Source organism: Musa acuminata, chromosome BXJ2-4, assembly GCF_036884655.1.
Source record: "Musa acuminata AAA Group cultivar baxijiao chromosome BXJ2-4, Cavendish_Baxijiao_AAA, whole genome shotgun sequence".
NCBI classification, from domain to species: domain Eukaryota; kingdom Viridiplantae; phylum Streptophyta; class Magnoliopsida; order Zingiberales; family Musaceae; genus Musa; species Musa acuminata.
Genome location: NC_088341.1, coordinates 34,575,139 through 34,582,333, shown reverse-complemented (window position 1 = coordinate 34,582,333; position 7,195 = coordinate 34,575,139). Strand labels below are relative to the sequence as shown.

General features: G+C 34.6%; 1 pseudogene; it reads right to left on the bottom strand.

Moving 5' to 3' along the window:
* Nucleotides 1-385: 385 nt before the first annotated feature.
* On the bottom strand, nt 386-2,871 carry LOC135610480 (DEAD-box ATP-dependent RNA helicase 57-like; annotated as a pseudogene).
* Between the last annotated feature and the right edge of the window lie 4,324 nt (nt 2,872-7,195).

Here is a 7,195-nt window from a genome sequence, read left to right as displayed (position 1 = left end):
TCTCACAACAGTCCTATTCAACTACTCTAACCTCCCAATACATTTTCTTTTAACCAAGCATAAAGTAAAACACTATTTGCTATGACTACCAGCTAATTTTGTACCACATCAGCTCAATTCTAGCATGAAACAGAGAAGCATAATTCTGCTTCCTATGCATATAAGTGCATCCATGGCATATATACTGGTGCATGCTACCACATGGTGGCATGAGCATGGTTGATGCATGCTAACAGAACACCATAAAGGTCACTGGCATGGCGGTAGGCCTACATCATGTAAGCAAATAAAACAGAGAAAGAATAATTGATATACAGACAAATGGGAAGCCATTAAGAATAAACAGATAAGAATATCCTCATCTTCAAAGAGGTGAGTGTTGGCATGATGACAAAAAACATATAATTACATTAATATTTCTCACCAACAAAATCTGGTTGTGATCTGAGCTTCATAATCAATTTTAATAGGCCCAGAAGAAGAGCAGACTCCGATTTATGTGATTTGAAACACAACAAACCTAGAGATCTATGCATATCTTTTATGTTCCAATTTTTGATATTTGCTAGTTCATAGCATAAAAAAGTGCGGAATGAATTTACTATAAACAGGACATACAAAGTTTTTTTAGTTCATACCGACTCAAGTCAAGCTTCCTTTTGCAAATAGCAAAGTCCAACCGGAGAGGAGTGGATATGATTATATCACGGCAATTTTTCAAAATCACCAAATCTGTAGAGCTCCTTAGTCATTAACTGGATGTAAAATTTCCTCCCCGTAATTCTCTAGTTGGGCAGAGAACAACAGCTTGTACACTATTCTTTAACCCTGGCTAATAACAGTAAGAAAAACTTAAACTAATGCAAAGTAAAAGACTGACAAGATGGTTGTCCATGTATAATAATGATACCTTAATCTTCATGAGCATTGGACATAAAAACGCCAATGTCTTGCCAGAACCAGTTGCTGCACATGCAAAGCAGTCCCTCTTCTGAAATATGTAAAACCATGATATGTTAGTCCTGAACTATTCAGATAATGATAATATTGTAACAGCATAGAGAAATTAGTTCAGCAGTAAAAGAGTAAATTTTCTAAAGTTCAATAAAAGATAGACATAGAGAGAGAATGGGGGAAGGAAAGACAGAGAAGCAAAATTTAAGGCATACAGAAAGGAGTACTGGAATAGCCTGCCTCTGAATAGGTGTAGGCTCTCGAAAACCAAGTTCAGAAAAGTTACGCAAAATATATGGTTTGCAGTTATACCTGCACACAAAATAAAAAATTCAAGAACTTAGAAATTCGGCAAGGAAACTGCAACTGTATAAAAGGATGAACTAAAAAAGAAACATACTGGAAATGTGATTTGTTCTATTTGACAACATATAGTCACATAATTATTACTATGAAGTAGTACATTTCAGTGCTATAGGTACCCATATGTAAGGAATTTACAAGAGCACAAGATACCAAAGACAGAGAAGAGGCCAGATAATCCCCAAAACAATGAAAAATGACAATATGATATAGCAAGTCCTTGTTATAGATATTATATTGTTCTTATTTATTATTCCTTACAATATTACTTCTATAGGTACAGAAACATCTTGGATAAACACATCAATTATGGAACCCTGTGCAATAAACTCTGGAAGAAAATAAAATGTCAAAATACTGATGATGCAAAAACAAAGAAAAAACATTATTGATTTTGTTTGATCAACCATCTAACACGATGACATTGTCATTCAGCCTCAACTCTGGAGGTTACCAAAATGAAGAATCAATCTCTATCGTCAACTAGCAATAATGATTAGCAGCAGATGAAACGACATTGTCTGTTTTCTTTGCTTTTTTTGACAGAACTATTAAAGGTAAAACTAAGAACCATTATGTCTCTTTCTTTTGTTTCAAGCTAATAAGATAAAAATTCTACAGTAAGGATGTGAGTATTAAACATCTGAAGACATTGTTCAGTATATTGGTTCAATGGTAGCAAATATTTTATGCAGTAACTGATGGTCATGATAGTCTATGATCATCATGTCTTTAATCCTAAAAAGCTTAAATAAAGGCAGGACAAAAAGATAATGGTTGTGAACCTCCTTAATCAAAGAACAAACAGGAAATGTCACTGCTGCCTGCATTGCACAAATATAGGACACCACAGAGCTTGCCACATGCGATCAGCTCAAGGTCTGGACATGTATTATGATATTGAGATAATATAAACTAAGGATTTGAATTCAGCCAGTAACATGTTCATACTGGCTGGGCTGCTCAGGGGCATGAGTGCATACAGAATATGCTATGCACTGATGCCACTACATAGGCCAGCATGAGAACGTTCAGCATGTACCATCAAAATATTTGTGCCAAAAGCCAAGCAACAGTGTGCTGCAAGTTGATCTCTAAACAAGGATTCTCCATATATGGGATCTCACCTTGAGCTTAGCTCTGCAAAACTCTCAAGCGGGGGAGGAACACCATGTCCCGAAATGTGAATTCCATACTTCTTACGCAGAATAGAAGCTTTCTGAAGCAGGAAACAAAAAATTTAAGGAATGAAAACAAAAAAGAATCATTCAACAAAAAATAACAAAACTAGACCAAAATCACCTCAATCTCCTTTTCCACGTCCTTCTTCATCTCAGCAGAAGTAACCTCCAAAGCATTTCTTTCTAGAATAGAGGACAAAAACTCGGAACTCTTGAACACACTGAACCCCTCCACAGCATCTCATACACCAAATCCCAAACAAGATTATGACATGTAAACGAAGCTCGCATCACACAAAAGGTGCGTGTAGGTAAGCCAGAGATGCAACCAGAAGAGTCCTTATCCTTGTGCTTTCGCTTCTTCTCCTTCTTGTTCGCCTTCACCTTCAGCAAGGTGTCCGGCGCTGCATCCGCTATGCCCTCAAGATCATCTGGTTCCTTCTTCGGCTGCTGCAACAAAGAACAAAGATTCAAGGATTAAAGTCAATCCAAACAGGGAATTGGTTCATAGACCAGCACAAAATCGGTTGTAATGGTTGTCCAAGTATCTTATATTGCCAACTAAAAGGGCTCTTTAGCAGATGTATAATAGTCTATGTAAAATAGAGTAGAAAGGCATCTGTAAACCAAAGAAGAAGGTAGGAACAATATGTCATACCATAGAAGAGGCTTAGGAACATCATGGTCTTGCATAATTACCAAAATTAAAGTTATGGCTTTTGTTCTGACAACAAATAGTGAGAAAATGTCTTCAGCTAGTGAAGGTGAAACAAAGGTAGAGGAAGCTGACGGACAGTGCTTCAGCAACTGCAGTGCTTGTAATTTAAAGTTTCAGTAATGATTGTGAAAGGTCTAAGAAGAGTAAACAGACAAAAAACCAATAAATTTCATTACCTTCCTCCATGCATAGCCTCTGTTGGTTTTCTTTTGAGCTTTGTCAACACAATATAGATGGACCTTGGAAAAAACTAATATGCATGTTTCTAAGTCATTCAAAATTGAGGAAAAATTTAAATCCATGAATGCAAATTAGTAATTGCAAAGATAAGTCTAGTCTGTACAGAACAGGAAAGCAAGTGTATTCATGCTATCAATGTAATCAACATCTACGGAAACAGGCAAGCCCTCTACAACTAATTGATCTAGATTCAATATGCTTGAGTAAAGGCAAATTCACTTTATTCTTCTTCAAGTAATCTCCTGAATAAGACCCAAATAATATTTATTGTTTTTCTCCTGCCCTAAGGTAACATTTTCAGCCTTTTCTTTTGGTACATTTCATAAACAATTTAGAAAAAAAAAGTTGTGTTGTGCTTATATATTCTGAAGGACAATTTGTTAACCTGATATCAGTAAGCATAATGAAAAGCAAACTCAATTAGATTGTCTAAATATTTAAATCATCATGATATATTACTCAAAAGTACGATGAATATGCAATGTCTAGAATAAGATTATCAAACCAGGTGATGACTCCCAAACAAACCAGCCTATTGCAATATTCCAAGAATCCAAATACCAATAGGCATTGGCTGGCTCCCAATATATGAGACACCACATTTGACAACGATCACAGTTGCAACCACTTGAACCAAGGTTCAAGTGGTGAGGATTTTTGAGAACCTGCCGTTGAGGTTTAAAAAGAGCATAGGTTTTTTACTTGAACCAATAGGTTTTTTACTACAAGTGCTATTAGTATCCTTTTGGATTTTTTGCAGAATAAAAAGAGCATAAGACAGTAAATGAACAAGGCAAGTGAAGTAGAACCATTCATGTACTATTATGATAAGTTGTCATTCCTCTCAAAGCAGACAATCCAGAAACTTGCTGCACACTGTGTAGTCTTTGAACCAGCATAGCAATTATATCTGAAATGACAAAGTTGGAAGATGATATACTTGATTGGTCCGAAACAGAATTTTTCTCAAAAATTCTGCTGTGTATTACATTTAAACCTCAACGGCAGGTTTTTAATGGGATGGACTTGTGTAGGTTGTTGTATATCTTTGTCAAAGTTCGACTTAGTAGGATTCCTTTAGCTGTCTCCATCTCATTTGTAAGATTTTTGATATAGCATCTATGTCTGAGTATTTTGTCTTCATCTGAATAATATAGCATGTCTTACAAACTGAATTTGGATACATCCATCCCACTTACCCTTCACTATAATTGTTCATGCAATTCAAATTTTGCAATTTTTACCTGGAATTATAGATCATCTTCCTTCTTCTCGATCTCGCAGGACCTCCATTGAGCATTAAGTATGTTTAAGAAAATTTTGTTCCCTTTCCAAGAGATAATGCTTTCACCATTTACAGTATCATCTTGGGGAGATGGTATGGTGTAATTAACTGTAAAAGTAAAAAAATTGTTGAAGTAAATCAGTTTATTCTAGTTTTGCTATGCCAGTTTCTAATTACTTGGTATTTCTTATAGTCATGCATGTTCCAAGCCAAAATGAAGTAATTGTTAAGTATGTTTTTTGTAAGAAGATTCACTGTGGATCCATATTTGAGGAGCCATTGCAGTCATCACTCCTTAATTTCTTATACTAAATTTTCAACCTCATGGCTTCATTTCATTTGGTCATGCAGCTAAAATTGAATCTTAGTTATTCTTTTTTTTGAAATGTTTCCTTGTTTGATGAGGCTGATGTTCCTCATGGTTGACTTTGATTTCATATTGGCCTTCTTGACAGGAAAGGCATATAATCAAGTAGCAAGTTGCAAGGCAAGACAAAAAAGATGATAGCACTGTTCTTTCACAGGACAAAGTTCTCAGGTTTTCTCTTCGGTTTTATCTTTCTCGTTGTGATAGCCTATCGTTGGATTTCTCGAAGGAGACATACTATAGATAATTTGACGCATCTAATGGATAACTTGTTCAGATGCTTATTGGCATCCACAGATTTGAAACTTGTCTGCATTTTCGATGTCACTACTGTTTTTTATATCACAACTAGGTTGTTCCCATTGTATTTTAGTCTACTATTCTCATGACACTATCTACGAGCCTGCAAGGCAACTAGACAAAAACAAATGGTTTGTTTCATCCCCTTAAGAACATAAATTTTCTTTCTACCTAATATATCTAATTAATGAAGTTCAACAGTAAGAACAATGTGGGTAGGGGCATAAACTTATGTGTTAGGTCTCTTATATTTAACATGCATTGATTGTTTTCCAGATCAGTTGTTATGGCACCATTATAGAACTAGAAAGGCTTCACTAATGGACAGGTTCTGGAGGTGTTGTCACCCAATAAGATCCATTCCTAGAGTGTGATCTACTGCATCATCACTACAATTTATGATGTTCCTACTGGTATCATCTCCTACTGTTGCAGGATTCCTTGTGCTCAAAGTGTTTCCATGGCACTTTAAGGTATGATCCCTTGGTAAGTCCTAAAGATGGGAAAACATTAATTATCTTTGATTAACTTCTTTTTCCTCTCCTTTTCTTATAGGGGACTGAATTAATTGTGACCAACTGGGAAGGAGGCTGTAATACTATTTGAGCAAAATGTAAGTGTTTTTTTTTTTTTTCAACCATCAACAATAAATTAAAAATATTGTTTGAAGACAGTAATCTGTAAAAATCAGCTCCCCATCTAAAGATTTTTTTTTTTTTCATTCATCCAAAATTGGTCAATTGGTGGGCTTATTTTCACTTTTATTGACAGCTAAAATTTAGCTCATTTACTAATCTAGCTAAGACCAAAATATCACTTACAACCAATATAAGATTAATTGGTATTCCATAGTTGGAAACTTCTAGCACATGAGATTTGATCCAAATGTTTTGAAGTCCATCCCTTCTCATTTATATAAATATACATTTTGTATTCATCTGTGACATTCTGTATCTGACTAATTTCCATTATGCAAAATGCAAGTATTATTTCAGTTCCTTCTTGTACTTGGGATTTTGACATGAACATTATATTTGTTGCACATAATAATCTTCCACATTAGAATGTAGAAAAGAAACCTTGAGAATGCCTCTAAAGATTCATTATTAAGGGTGTAATAAGTACCCTTCATGTGTCATATAATCTGTTCATATGATAGATTTACTGGTCTAATAATTTATTAAAAATGGTGAAACTATTGCTTGTTGTCCAAATCATCTTTACAACAATAAAAAGCAAATATTGTTTTAAAATTAAACCATGCGTGATTGCATCATTCATTATCCATCCATTTCTGAAAGAGTAGTGATTCACATTATTGTTTCTGTGATGTAATATTCGGTATAATATAGAATTATGGCATTGACTAGTTTGGCATCATAACGTTTCTGGGTCATGTGATTCCATACTCATCCATCAGGTCAAGTCCTGATACAAATAAAAAGAAGCAATAATGGTTGTTTCCTTTGTTAATAATATATTTGTCCCTCTAAAGACCTCATGAAAGCCATTATTTTAGATTATAAACTTGAAAAGGCTGATGCAGGTCATGCCACTTTTCTTTCATTCCTTCTCGTGCTTGCATGCGTATGACAGGGAACAACTTGTCTTGGAAAATAATAATAATAATGATAATAATTTTGATATATCAAAAATCAGTCTGATATATTCTTTCCTGTATCATAAAAAAAATTATATTCCAAATAAATACTGATCTTGGAGTTATCAGTATTTGAAATAGTATATTTAATTTGATAGGAAATTAAATGCGAAGGATCTCATTATTG